General features: G+C 36.8%; 1 protein-coding gene across 8 annotated transcripts in view; it reads right to left on the reverse strand.

The window, feature by feature from the left end:
- SOX6 (SRY-box transcription factor 6) overlaps window positions 1-15,916 on the reverse strand; it is a 588,617-nt gene that overhangs the window by 96,994 nt on the left and 475,707 nt on the right. The gene's annotated exons all lie outside the window — the stretch shown is intronic.

Consider the following 15,916-nt stretch of genomic DNA (forward strand, 5'->3'; position numbering starts at 1 on the left):
AGAGCTAGCCCTTTAGTCAGATCTCTGTTTACTGTGTGATCTTGGGCAAATTACTTAACCTCTCTGGGCCTTAAATTTCCACATCTGTAAAATGGGAAAATAATCGTACCTACTCTGAAAGATTGTTGTACGGAGGAAATGAGTTAAGGCACTTAGAAGAGGGGCACACTATAAAGACTCAATTCTTATAAGCTCTTACTCTTATTCGTATATTCTCTTTCAGAGATCTCACTCCAAAGATCTTATTCAGAAAAACATTTGGTACTTTTATTCAATTTAGCAAAAAATGTATTAGGGATACAAAGATGAAGGAACTCACAGCAAGGATAGGAAGGAGGTGAAGAAAGACAAAATATGATAAATGGTACAATGGAAGTATTTACAAATTCCTACTGAATTACCATCACTGGAAACAATTAGTTTTTGCCCCAGCTTTACTGAGATACCACTGACAGATAACATTATATAAGTTTATATAACATTATATAAGGTGTGCAAATGTGATGATTTGAGTGATATATGTGCATATTGTGAAATGATTGCCACAATAAGGTTAGTAAACATACCCATCACAATTAGTTTGGGCTGAGGACAGTTAGGCAGGTTGCTTACAGTGAAGCCCTAGAAAGGGATCCTATGTTAACTAAAAGTTTAAAAATAATCCCTTAAAATTATTTAACCAAAAATACCCAAAAACAAAAACAAAAAACAAAATAACTGAGCCAAATGGATACCAATCTCTGTGACTTGGCAAGTGTTTAGGCTGAGTTTCTGTTCTGTTTAGTAGTGTCTCCCCCTCTCAGCCCATTCCTTTGAGCTTGTACCCAAAGACTGACCCACAGAACTAAGATGTTCACAGGAAGGGCCAGCATGGCTTTGAGATTTATAAAATGCACCACATCTCTGGAAAAAGAAAAACCACCCTTGGATATTCGTTTAGAGAACAGCAACTTTGTTTTGTTCTCATTTTCATTGTCCATTATTGGACAGAAGAAAATCTTTAAGCTTTCAAAGCCCTAATTTAAGGGAGATTTTTTCAGAATCTCAGTATCTCCTCTAAACCTACTGTTACACCCCTAGAAAACTCTTGTTACATGATGTAAAATCACAGCCTTAGTTTGTTAAAAGGGCGTAATTCCGAGTGGACCATGAAATATTTATGTCTCTATGTGGCTCTTTGAAGGAATAATCTTATGTTTTTGTGCCTGTCGTAGGTCAGAGGTTCAAATCAGCACTTCTTTCTGTCACTCCTTATATGTTTTACTATAATTCACAGCTCAGCAAGAGGACTCATAAAACAAAAGTGACTATTTTATTTCAGCAACTAATTCTAATTTATCAAAGATTTCCAGCCAAACAACCCAGCATGAAACTCTGCATGGAAAATATGAGGAGAACAAAGCATTTTGTTAAATAACACATCTTGTGATGTAAACACATATGTCTCTTACAGGAAATTTTATCGTTTCCACATTATCGGCATACAAAAGGAGCATTCTTGTCGCAGACCCGGTGCGACTGAGGAGTCATCGTCATTGGAAACAAGAGCCTGATTAGGTTCCCACACAGATATGAATAGACTTTCCTTTTTCAATGGAATAGCTGCTTTTATTCCTTTTTAAAACAGACTGGTAATTGTCACCCTAAAAACACTGAATTGTACTAGGGCAACATTTGTTTCTGCTCTTTTTCCCCATCTTTTTAGAATCAGCCAATAACATTACTATCCCTTCTGGTTGGTCCTCTTCTGGAAAGTCTGAGTTAATCCACAGCTGTGTGAATGTGAAAAAGGGACACAGCAGGCTAAGTCTGTTGGGTCTCTTGTCTGCTAATAAAGTGCACAGTCTGCAGGACAGATGTTAAGAGGATCTGTTAAATAAGTCAGTGGCAGAGATCCTGACCTCTGCCAAGGAACATTTTATTATTCCAGAAAGGGGCATAATTGCAAGGCATTAACAATTAGAAGAACCATCGCTTTTCTTTATAGATTTTTACTTCTTGTTTCATCATTTGGTTGAAATATAGTATCAAGGCCCATTCACTGAGAAGCAATGTGCTAAATATGATTGGATTTAGTACAAACTGCAGATTACAAGATTTCCCCAAATCCCAGGGAAATGGTTGGACCTTGGCTTTACTTCAATCTTAAACAGTTTTGTTTATTCTGCATGTATCATTACACTATTTGTACAGTTTCACTTGCCAAAGGGTACCATTGTACCAAAGGGACTATGAATCTTACCAAACATAGTTCCCTATTAAATCTAGTATAATGGGAAATGTAAACTAGAGATCAAATTAATCAAGGAATATCACATCATAAAGTTGTTCACTATACCTTATACTACTTCACCATTTGTGGTGTGAATAAAATCTTGTCTACAACATGCATTGCAAATTCCCAAGTGTGGTGTAAAAGACCCTCTGTGATGTGACCCCTTGTTTACCTTTCCAACCTCACCAACTATCACTCTTGTACACTCAACCTGTGCCAGACTGTCATTTTCTGAATGTGCCATGCTCTCTACTGCTTTGACACCCAGGAACAGGCTGTGCCCTTTGTCTACAGTGCTCTTTCTCTCCTCTGTATCTCTGCCATTCTGTATCCTTCCCCTATAAACTTAGTGAACTTCCACTCCCCTGTCAAGATTCAATTTTAACATCACCTCATCCATGAATACTGCCAGTACTTACCAGGCAGAGCTTAGCACTTCCTCCTTTCACAGCATTTTCATTCTGGAAACACATCTCTTTTAATAATTATCACATTTTTTACTGGATTGTGGGCCCTCCTGAGGGCAGGGATCAATTTCTACTGATCTGAATATCCCCCAAAGATAAAAGAATACTAATATAACACAGCAGGCACTTGATAAACATTTGAAGATTAATATATGAGTGAACTAATTACAGAAGTGATCTTTTTTTTCATACTAATATAAGCTTATATTCTGGCCTTGTCACTACCACCAGCACTGTTACTTATACTTTAATATGCCATATTTTCTTTTTTTGTAGGATAATCTTCATGAGGTTGGTACATTCAATTGCAAAAAATATGTCTGCAAAAACTCATCTCCACCAACCCCACCTAGAATAGGCAGAAGCATGGAATATACTGTCCTTTTGGCCATTTGCTTCAATTCAGTTCAATTCAATCACAATTTATTTACAAGAAGCAATCAAACTGAGTTCTTCACACTGTTGCCTCATTCTAATTTAGGCCACTTAGAAGCTGTGTGGCTTTGGGCAAATTAATCCATCTTTCTGGGCCTTAGTCTCCTCAACTGTAAAACCAAAGATTCACATACTACAGGACAGAGTGCTTTTCACAAGAATTTTCTTATTTATTCCTCACAACTGCACTGTAGGAGTGTTATTCCTAATCCTACGTAATAGAGTTTGAGTATAGGAAGATTAATTTGCCCAGCTCATGGAGGCAGTGACAAATTAGGGTTTGACCCTCAAGGCCTCTGAGGGCCTTTCTAGCTCTGGAAAGCTATGTGATTTTACAATCTCATGGTCTATCAGTGAAGGCTGTTCCTTCAATATGCTGACAATTTTTTTCCTGATTTGTGGAAAGTCCAGTTTAAAGGATCTTAATCGCTGCCTGGTCATCACTTCTTGCTGAAGAGCACTGCACCGGCCTCATGCTTCTGAACTCAGGAGTGGTCATCAGACATAGGCGTTAGGACAAGAAGATTTCAAAGCCCATACACACAACCTGTGCGGCCCATCAGTCAATAAGAATCTGTCCTCTGTTATCTGTTCTTAACACTTTGAAATATCACTCATTTAACTGATTTCCTTCCTAACCTATTACTATGAGAGGGCAGGAACTTGCTTAGCTTGCTTGCCTAACAGAGTACCTAAGGATAAGGGTGTGGAGAGAAATTATGTTTATGGGGCATTGACCATGCAGCAGACATTGTGCTAGGCAATTTTTTTTATATTACTTCATTTAATCCTCACAATGGGAGATGCCATTAAGCCCAATTGCCAGATGAAGAGACTGAGGTTCAGAGGAAATTAGCTCAACGTCACATAGCTCTTTTAACTCAAGAGGTCTTGTGGAACCAAGAAGCACCACTTTCCTGAAACCTCCGAGGTATTCATACTGTATAGACAGAAACCATGTCAGAGAGCGAGCCTGCCACTGGGGTAGGCATGTTGTTCCAATACATGGTGACAAATCGTCACCTAATAACACATAGTAATTTTCCTGTTTCATAGGTGTATCTATATTTGGTGATAGTGTTACATAGCCAGGAAATGTGGCACAGGTGGATCTAAACTCAGAAATGGTATGGTTGGATATACATGAATTATGTATGACTGTTTTGTTCTGCAACTAAGAAAGGCCTGTTTATTAAAACCACTGATGAATGGGGGAGGACTCTGACCCAAATCCGTTAGATACAGGCCTCTACTATTTCAGCAAAGCCCTCTCTCCCACTCTCACTTTCTCTGTTGTGCTATGTTCAAGCCAATGATTTACCTACACTTTATTCAGGGTCTGCCCCTTGGGCCCTGGAGCAAACCCTCCATGAGGAAGATGCTCCGAGCAGGTGCACAGCAGCACTACACAGAGGAGAGTCTTTTGTCTGTGGGCGAAGGAGCTCCTAGACTCTGGAAGGCAGTCCCAGTGCAGCGTGAACTGGCTGGGGTGCACACTACACTCCATTTAGTGATGGTGAGTTTCTCTTTCCTTCCTTCATCTTTTTTTTTTTTTTTTGCTCTTTTCTTTTTAAGCAGACTGAGTGATAATCCACTGAGAATGTGATGCTAAACCACTTTTCCAATAACGTTTTTAAACTGGGCCTCTGAGAAGGAGTTTGATACAATTCAATGACTGAAGTAATACCTTTGTCCATTTGGGCTTTAAATGGCCCGTTGAAATACAGCTTAGTTAGAAAGAATTTTAGAGAATAGTACTTTCTAATTTTTTTTTTATTATTTCCTTCCCCACTGACTAGAGCAGAGCTTGGAAAATGCAGCTCAATCACTTTCTACAGCCTCTCAGGTCACCCTCTCACCAGTGTTAATTAAAAATAACCCCTTTAGAATATGCGAGGTTAAGTGAGAGCAACACAGTGTTCCTCTCCAATACACTACCGCGAACACAAACGGCCATCATCTGTCTATAAGAAGGCTTCTTTGAGCGCAGAGGTCTCACTAATGAAAAATTAGAAGAGGAAGAACAGCATAATGTGACAACTGTTCATCACAAAATACATTTTAAACTACCCATTTCCACCTCCATTGTGCTTAAATAACACATATCATAACGGAAATTGGTGTAACAGATGGTTTCAGCTCTGGGTAGCAAATGCAGACCAGTTTTCAGTGTGATTAAGTGGAACTGTAAAAGCCAGTGCATAATTCAGTCAGTCTCGTACCTAAAACTCTTCCCCTCAAGTTAGTGATTTTTTTCTCCAGCAGCTACAGGCATTAGGGTTTTTTCTCTTTCTCCCAGATGCTGTACCTTCTGCAGCACAACTTGATCAAACTCTGAAACTGGAAAGTTGCTGAAATACTGGTTTTATACTAGCTATTTTATATCAGAAAAATCTCCTGAAGCGACAGGTTTACGGTTCTGAAAAGTTTCATACACTCTCCAGAGCTATTTGTAAATCAAATCATTTAAAATAAAGCTCTTTAATACTCTATAATTAGTCTTGTCTCTCTGAACATGACTTTGCCGTAAATGCTCCTTCCTGACTCTTCTATTGTCCCAGGATTCCTGAGAAGAAAGCAGCCAAGCGATAATTCAACATTATTGCTGCTTCAATGCACTAATCGCTTAAAGAGCAGCAAAGACTTTGCTCTCTGCCCCACAGCTCCCGCAGCCTCCTGGCCTGAGGCAGGCATCCCGGCCCAGCAACGTCCAGATGTCAAGAGGAATCCCCAGCTCCTGATGCAGCAGGCGCTCCATTCCAGTATGGTCAAACATCTGCTTCATCTGCTGGCATGCAACCTGCTGAACACACTCAGAGGGCAGCATGGGCTGGGGATGGGTGGGGACACACTCCCCAGTTACTCCAGGAGACTCATCAAAACTTTGAAATTATAAGACAGCCCCAGAAACTCCAAAAAAAACAGAACTCTGGCTCCAAGCAAAAACATTCTAAACATTTTCCTCAAAAGAAAGCTACAGAATAAGATAAGCCAGAGTTCATGATAGTTCTTATCCTCATTCGATTCTGTTAGGCTTGAATTTTCTTCTGGACAGTTAACTGGAAATTTGGAAGATACATGAAGTCTTTGGGATCCTGAGAATGTCATACTGACTTTGAAATTTTTCCCTTTTATAATTTAATTATTTTTAATTCACTTGAACATTACAATAAGAGGGGAATATGTTATGTAGGAAAGCTTCTAAAAGTGACCATGCTCCCAAAATACCAGCAGAGTTCAAAGCAAAGAATCCTGGTTGAGAGGTATATTTTAAAATGCATTTCAACCATCTGTTATGATCCTATTTTGTTTAACAGATGAGTAATTTGGTACAAATCACTTAACCCATCTGAGGCTCACTTTATTCCTCTAAAATACATGGGTAATATTAAAACACATTTATTATAAAACCTAAGTATCAATTGCTCATTAAACTGTAAAAGACTATGCAATATATATTACATATGTATATACATGTATACATGTGTATATGTGCATACATATATATGATATGTATACTATTCTTGTATCTGTTTTGTTTTCAGAAAGAAATTCACACTTTCTTTGCAATATCCAATTCACATACCAAATACAGATTCTTTCCACTCATCCTATGGGATCTCAATAAATAGCATCCTATAAAAACTAATGAACAGCTCCCAGGTCCTCACCAAATTTCACATTTACTTCATTCTGAAACACATACATATACACTATTACAGTCAGAAATAATATTCCTTTACTGAAAGCCAGAGTATATGGCATGCTTAATACAATTGAAAAGATGAGCCTGAGGAGAATTGTGACTCTTCTAGCCAGAAGTGACTGGCAAGAATAAAAGTCTTAGTTCTAAAGATCAAAGTGAAGCAAAAACCTGAGGAAAAACAACCAAACAGGACTCCATTTTAAAAAGTACACCCACCCAGGTTTAGGTGGACAGGCAGGTAGGTGGGTGGGGTAATTCTGTTAAGATGAGTAAGACTTGTAATCCCAGCTCTTTATTATATACTTTGTTCCCTATTTTCTCTTTCTCCCACTGACAAGTGAACTCCATGAGTACAAACACTTTGTTTTATTCACTGATACATACCCCGCCTCTAAAACAGGTTTTCTCATACTCAGCACTACTGATGTTTTAGACTGGGTAGTTCCTTGCTGTGGGGGACCGTCCTGTGCACTGCAGGGTCTTCAGCAGCAACCCTGCCCTCCACCCACTAGATGCCAGTAGTATCTCCACCCCCACCCTAAGTCATAATAAACAAAACTATCAAGACATTGTCAACTGAACCCTGGGGTTAACATTGTATCTGGTTGAGGACCACTGGTCTAAAATAGTATGTGTCACTTAATAGACACTGAATAAGTGTTGAATAATTGAATGATTAAACTTGGTATGCTTAGATTTTCATACAAACTTTTTCAAACATCCTTAGCAATATTATTTATTAGCTCCCTTTAAAAAGAAAGATTTTGATACAATTCTAAGATATAATAAATGTTATATCATTGTAATAGTCATATTCAAAGCTAACAGTTTAGTTTCAAGTAATGAGAATTTTAAAAGAAATTTACTTTACATGAATAAGTGAATTAGAGTGAAAGCTTGCTAAATATCCCAAACTGAATTTTCCAGATTCAAAGCAACTTTATTTCAAACTGGCTTCAAACAAGCACTGTATGTTTGCACTTTTTAGGGTTTGAGATAGTCAACACACGGATACATTTCTGGCAATAAAATTTTTAGAGCTATCAATCATTTACTTATTTTTGTTTTAGTTGATACTGCTCAAGGTCAACAACATTAGGGAAAGCACTGATAAGGTACCATTAGATCATGGTCTAGGTTAATTTATAAATATTATGACATCAAAATTTGGCTTCAGGTAATACAGCTGGTGCTATAAGAGAAACACATAGGAAGAAATGAAGTCAACACCGTTTACTAGAAATTAGGAATTCTCATTTAAGTCTTTGCTTCACCAAGGGACCAAAAGGGTGGAGGCTTTGGGAAATTTATTTGGTTCTACCTAGCCTCCAATTTTTAGTCCATTAAAAGGAAATGCAAATACTTAACTAAACCCACATTAAATGATTATAAATATGAAGGATTTAGTGTTTCTAAAACTGGAAAAAAAGAATGTTAAATTAATTCCTCTCTATTGGCTCAAAATGATCTAGTGATGTCATCACTTGTAAGGGAGGAATGAAAGAATGAAACAATGATTTTTTTTTTTAATCACACAGCAAAAGCACCGAGTACACAGTAGATGTTTTACTGCTTTTTTATTTACATTTAATTAAGAAAAGAATCAATTATTAGTGCCATTTAGGCTTGGAAAACATATAAGAATATCTAGTTATTATCCTAATCCTAATAATCTAGGACAGTCAAAATAAAACAAGATTGTTCAAATCTGTACAGAGAACTTAAATTATTAACAATTTTCCCTGAATTCACAGTTCAGATGGATTTTCACAAATATGCAAACCTGCAGATATGAACTTTTCTATGAATAAAGCAGAAAGGAAGAATTGGCAGAGTGATAATAACTACATACTAGATCTACTGGTCAGAAGTTTTAGTCCTCCACTGGGGCAAGTCTATGAGGAAAATCCATCCAACTGTAACTTCTCAATCTCTTTTAAAAGTATCATTAAAAATACTTTTGGATTGTAAAATCAATACTGTTAAAGTATCCATACTACCCAAACTGATTTACAAATTGGATGTAATCCCTATGAAAATCCCAACAGCACTTTTTACAGAAACAGAAAAAACAATCTTAAAATGTATATGCAACCACATAGGACCTTGAATCACCAAAGCAATCTTGATCAAGAAGAACGAAGCTGGAAGCATCAAACTTCCTGATTTCAAAATATACTACAAAGCTATAGTAATCAAAAGAGTATAATAGTGACACAAAACAGAGATATGAATCAATGGAACATAATAAAGAAACCAGAAATAAGCCCACATATATACAGTTAAATGATCTTTGACAAAGGTAACACCTAGTGGGGAAAGGATAGTCTGTTCAATAAATGGCAATGGGAAAACTGAATATGCACATGCAAAATAATGAAATTGGATCTTTGTTGTAAACCATACAAAAATTAACTTGAAATGAATTAAATGTAAGCCCTAAAACTTCTGAGTATATATCCAAAGGACTTGAAAGCAAGATCTCAAAGAGGTATCTTCACTTCCATTTTCACTGCAGCATTATTCACAATAGGCAAGGCATGGAAGCAACCTAAATGTCCACTGATGGATGAATGGATAAAGCAAATGTGCTATACACATAAAGTGAAATCATATTCTGCCTTAAAAAAGGAGGAAATCCTGCCATTTGTGACAATGTAGATGAACTTGGAGAACATGTTGCTAAGTGAAATAAGCCAGACACAGAAAAACAAATACTATATGATAATGCTTATATGAGGAATCTAAAATGGTTGAACTCAAGGAAGCAGAAGGTAGAATGGTGATTGCCAGAGGTCGGGGGAGGGAAAACAGAAGGTATTAATCAAAGGACACAGTTTCAGTTATGCAAAATGAATAAGCCCTAGCTATCTGTTGTGTAACATAAAGTCTATAATGAATAATACTGTGCTGTATACTTGAAAATTTACTAAGTGGGTAGATCTTATGTTAAATGCTCTTGTGCAAAATAATAATAATAAGGGTGGGAGGAAAATTTTGGAAGTAAAGGAAATGGCATAGATTGTGGTATGGTATCACATACATATACTTATCTCCAAACTTGTCAAGTTGTATGTATTAAATATGTGCAAACATTAAATATGACATTGTATGTCAATCATACCACAATAAAGTGTTTTTTGAATCTGTTTTCGTCCTGCTCAGTCTATTCTGTTACTTGACATGTCAAAATATTTCATCAAATCTTTTTATGATTTTAATTTCCTAAATATTGCATATCCTGAGTTAAGTTTGTGGTTAGAAACTGGAGTGAAGCATTTTCTAAAACACTAGAATGTTTTGCTTTTAAACCTTTCAATGTATCCTTAATCACATGACCTCTCTGAATTCCAAGGTAGCTCATTATAACAAATACATGTACAGATATATGATACAGGATACAATCCAAACAATACCTCAAAATTCCAGGTTGGTAAAAACAGCAATAGAAATACCTGTCACTATTTTACAAACCAATGCACTTTCCAAGCAGTCTATTTAAACACAAGTATTCACACACTGGAAGCTCCCTGTTGAGTGGATTAATTAGGGAGGCTGGAGCTAAATGAATGTTGGTGGAAATCTTACATTAAAGAAGAGAGAGAACTGCACTGGTTTTGTAATTTCAAGGTCCTGGGTTCCTACCAAACTATCTTTGTGAGTACAGCTGAACATTGCAACAATCAAATAACTTAAACACAGTGATTAACAGGGCTTATGCAAAAGGAGCCACACTCTCAATGTTCAGGTATTACTTTAAAACCAACTGAAAATGCAATTTCTAAAAGAAAATCCAGTTCACCCAATTTTTTGGTGTGTGGGTAGGTATAAACTTATTCTACTTCACTGAATACAATGACAAGTTGGATTTCCAGACACTAAGAAATGTCTTCATATTTAGCATCCTTCTCTGATCTGCCTACATTTATTTAGTCTGTATCAGGATTCACTTGGTACCTGCCATTACTCTTAAGCCTACAGAGAAATGGAAAGTTGTTTATATAAAATAATGCCTCCTCAAAAAACAGCACATGACCAAACATATAAAAAAACAAAGCGGTTTGGGTCTCAGATGGCCACCGAAGATGAAATTCATTACTACACTCATTTTACAAAATACTGTGCCAGGTAATATTGAAGATTCAACAGTAAACAAAAGACAAAAATCCCTAAGTTCAGTGACTTACATTTCAATAGATTAGAACCACCCTTCAGAACCACTTCAGATAACAAAGCTAGAGTAGAATTGACTGTTTATTGGGATGTTGAGAAGTTTTTCCTGTTCTATGATGATTTTTTGTGGAAATATAATACATGCCTTGCTGTACTATTACTATTCAGGACAAAACTGAGAATAAATATCATCCCCTGTTTACAATGAACAAACTGAAAAAAGAAGGTAATTTGAGGGCAGTAGAGTACAACATAGCAAGTAAGTAATAGCAGAAACTCTATTTCAAGATTCTGATTCCAAAGTGGAGCTCATCCATTAGGCTACAGCTCATCTAATCCCAGCTGTCATGGTTTTCCCCAGTTCCATCATATTTTTAAAGTCAAGCAGGTGAGGGAAGGCTGATTAAGACAAAAGGAAGCATTTCCCCTCAAAGAACAACCCCATGGTTGAGGGGTTGACAATACCCTCAAAACAAGATTTGAATCAGTGCATTTCTTTTTCTCCATTGGGTAGCCAGTAATAGTTCACTCTAATAAACTCTTTATTCAACTTTCTATTGGAAATCACAATCTCCCTAGCCCACCGAGCAAAGCTGACTCACCCCCTCATCCCTCCACAGAACTGAGGCATGTTTACAATTACACACAAGAAGACAGTTATGAGTCGGAGAAGAACATCTAAACACAATGCCATGGAGATTCAGGCAGGGACTGAAATAGAAATAGAGCATCTCAATGTTGATGGGCACTTCTTCACTTTCCATTTGTAGCATTAAAATTGACAATATCATTTAAATAAAATACGTGTTTGTATTCACTTTTGCAAAAACTTCAATTGTTCTCCACTTCTGCAAACCTGGCAAGACTCTAACAGCTTCATTTATGAGTAACTTATGGGTCATAGGTTTTCCTAGTGTTTTAAGGCTCTAATTATACTTCTTTCCTCAAATCTCCCTTAAACTACACATAACACCCATCAAATAAAAGCAAAAAATGTATTTATATTGATATTTTTATATTTTCTTATTTAATTCCTTTTTTTTTTTGGGCTATTACCCATACTATCATTAGAAGAACTTGTCTGTTAAAATATGTTCCCACTAAAGCTTGGTAGCCTTTGAATGCTCGATAAAAATCATCCTCTGAAGCTAATGAAGACAGAAACTCTGCCTGTAACAATATTAAGTTTGTTTTCTCTGGTGATTCAGAGAAGTGAGCAATCTGTCAGTAATACATTGAGTGAAATTACTTGTCTTGTAGGAATAACTGCTGACAGTCACTTTATCTCAGGGCTGACCCAAACATCTCCCTGCTGACAAACAAATTACTATGTCTAACTTTGAAAACGTAACTAGCTTGTTTTTAATTCTGATTAGTCTTTCAGAATCCCTTCTACATGCATCCAGTCCCATCCTTCATTGTATTAAAAAAAAAAAAAAGCAACAAAAAGTGCTTTGGGGGGACAGGTTTAAATTAATGAGTAAGAAAAAAAAGTAAGGAAAGAAAAACCCTATCATTTGGAGCTAAGAAAAAGAACTGTTTTGCTTCTTCCCAAGACTGTTATGCAGATAAAACTGGCAAGAGTGTCTACCCAACATTAAGACTGGCAGTGCCGTCACTGACTGACTGGGTGAGTGAACACATCACTGAGACAGTATTGTAGGCATTAATTTTCTTCAATAAAGTGATTTTTAAGGCTCATATATTTCACAATCTAAACATATGTCACTGTTTCATAAACAAAATAAATGGATTAAGATAATACTTTACCAATATGCTGACATGTGGAGATATTTTAATTAGAAATTCTTAAGCTGTGTGGTATTTAACTGCTGTATTTGCTAAGGAGAAGCATGCATCATTTAATAAGAAGCCATGAGACAGGTGTACCACTTTGCATGATATGGCACCAGATTGTATTCAATATAAACTACAACTATGAGGCAACATTATTCCCGATTAGAAGCAAAACAAAACAAAATTACTTTAAGGATCTATCATATGGAAAGTAACCATATAAAATGAATTAATACACTGAAACCACATTTTCATTTAAAAGAAAAGTTATTCAGAGCTTAGTTTCTGAGACAGTTTTTCAGAAACAATCTAACATCTTAGCTATTTAAAGGCCATGTTTACATGACTGCCTCATTATACTGGTCCCCCTGCCTTAACATTCTTCTTGACTTACTTGAAGGACCAATGCTAACATAGCTGAGGAAAGCAAATGGCAACTGGTCCTGAAATTTATACGGGTAGAGAATTGGAATAAGTAGCAATATAATATATTGTTTACTGTAGCAAGTGCCCTCTGTTCTCGAAAGGGCAAAAGCACTGTAACCTAAGAGTTACAGTTTCTGATTGTTCCCAGGGTTAAATATATTATCAAAATTAATGGTTCAAGCCCCTCAACCTTCAGATATATGAGTATTCACCCCTCCATCTGCTGAACTGTTCAACTAAAAATAGCATTCTTTGGCCTTCTCTCTCCTAATATTGTGCCCCTGAGGCAGAGAAAGCCAGGGCTTGGATCAGCACAGAGTACCAAAAAAAGGAGGAAATCTTCCTGCATCTTTCTTTTTTTAAATAAAGAACTGGAATATAGTAATATAAGGAGATCTTTCCACTTCATATATCTTTGCTTTACTTGATAACAAAACTTCAGGTTTCCAGGGTATAACTATAAATGCTGTTAAGATTTATCCAGGCTCATTAATTTTGGAGGGACTACCTTTGAAGGACAAATTCACTGTAACTTCAGGTAGAGAGGAGCAGTTCTGGGCAAAGCAGCAGGATGTGTGTGGACGTGGTGGTGGTATGGATCTGTGTGTTGTGGGCTTTCCTACCTAAGCATCTCTGCTTAGAAATAAAAGCAGTTAACACAATTGCAATGCTTCTGTAGTATCAACATTTCGTCATGATCATGACTGTTGACAGAGCTGTGACATTTCAGCTTGTCAGTGGACGGGAGAAAACCCTAGCTAGAAGAGAAAGCAGACTTTAAAATCAATAAAGCAAAATATTATTCAATTTTCTATTGTGCTCACAATTTAAAATGTTAGTATCTGTAGCAACTTATATATGGGTGTCTGCTGTGCTTTACGTGGACATCCCAATAAACACATTATACTCATACCAGGGAAGTTTGAGAAATCTGCCTTTCAAACAAGGCCAATCTTTTCTAATTGATGTACCAAACAAGCAAACAGAGTAAAGGTTTCTTGACATGCAGGAAAACGGTGCAAAAAATGGAAGCAAGAAAACAGAACAAGGATAGACAAAAACCCAGGGAACTCTCAAACCAGCCCAAACTTAAACTGCAAAGCTAAGGGGACTGGGTTCTCACATTAGTGGGCTCTCTAGCCTAATTAAAGTGACAGACGTGTGGCTTATGTTGTGTTTGCAGATCAGCAATGCTACGGCACCACACAGATCTGGCACTCACATATGTGACATCATGGTTTCCAGAAACTCAACAGAAACAAGATTTCACAGCATCAGAGATCAGTGATGGTGGTAGAGAGAAAAGGCAAAATAAGTAAAAAATTAATAAAAGAAGAGAATGGGTAGATAACTGGCTAGGGGAAGGTTGATAAGACAGAACTCAATGTTACAAGAGAAAGTTAAAGTCAAAGAGGAGAGGAAGCCCTGAATTTGAGCCAAGACCACCTGCTTTCACATTCTTCCAAGCACTTAAAAGTTTAACAAACAATCTGTCCTGAGCATAAGCTTGGTAAGTGTCATCACACAGAAAGGCTGTTCTTAATGTCCAGTTATATCTCTGTTGAGCAATCCTAAGCATGGGAAGTTTGCAGAATGTCCAGAAATATGGCACCTTCCCTACAGCCAAAAGAAAACCTCAGAAAAGGAATCCCTTCCAGCTGTAAAGAAGACAGCAGACACTCTGACAGTATAAGCCTTGTCATGTCTGGGTGGAAACCCCCTGTCTACCTCTTATGTCAAAGTAAAAGGGAAAGAGGAAGGCAGGCAACAAGCTCTGGAACTCTTCCTTAGGCTACTTCCAAAGTGGCTTTTGATCTTGTCCTCCTCTTTCTTCTTAGGAGTGGTCTTCCTCTTTCATTTTCCAAAAATGCAGATTCAAAAGCAGCAGACAAGATAATGTCAGAGAGACACTTTATTGATTACATAGTATTTGATATGCATAGGCTGACAGAGCCAGTAGGATCCGAATGTACAACTTTCCAAGATGTAACTCCTTTCTTTTTTCTTTGAGTTGAATTTTCCACTCTAGGTTAGAATATAAACTTTAGTATAAGATCTAACCCAGATAGTTAAAGTGTATTTCAGTCTGAGGTAACTTGCCTCCATTTTTTTGTGATTCAACAGATAGCTGTCAACTTTCTAGTAGCTGATCATGCCAGAGAGAGACTCCAATAATACAGAAGAGGAATTAAGAGTGAAATTGGAAAGAGGACTGATTCTCTGCAGCAGAAAAGAGCTTGGTTTTCAAAAGAGCCATATAAGCCATCTTCTCCTAACTAGTAAGAATATCCCACAAAAACTACAAAGATCTTTATTGGAAGTTAAATATAAAAGGAATATTGTAGAAGTTTATGGGGCAAATAGCAACCACTCAGCCTAGGCACCCATCCCTACTTAGCCTGAGAAAACTAAATTAGAAAACTTGAATTGGGTGGAGTTAGAAATCTGGGGTAATCCTGACTCTAGGAATATTTTTTAGCATGGGTAAATAACTTGACTTCTCTGAACCTCCACTGTTGTCTATACAAGCAGAATTACATATTATCAACTTTACAGGGTTGTTATATGGTTAAATGAGATTTTTTTTAAATGTTTGTGTTTTTAAATGTTTTAAAAACTTTTTTAAATGCATTTTTA

Source organism: Manis pentadactyla, chromosome 9 (assembly GCF_030020395.1).
Source record: "Manis pentadactyla isolate mManPen7 chromosome 9, mManPen7.hap1, whole genome shotgun sequence".
Lineage (NCBI taxonomy): Eukaryota > Metazoa > Chordata > Mammalia > Pholidota > Manidae > Manis > Manis pentadactyla.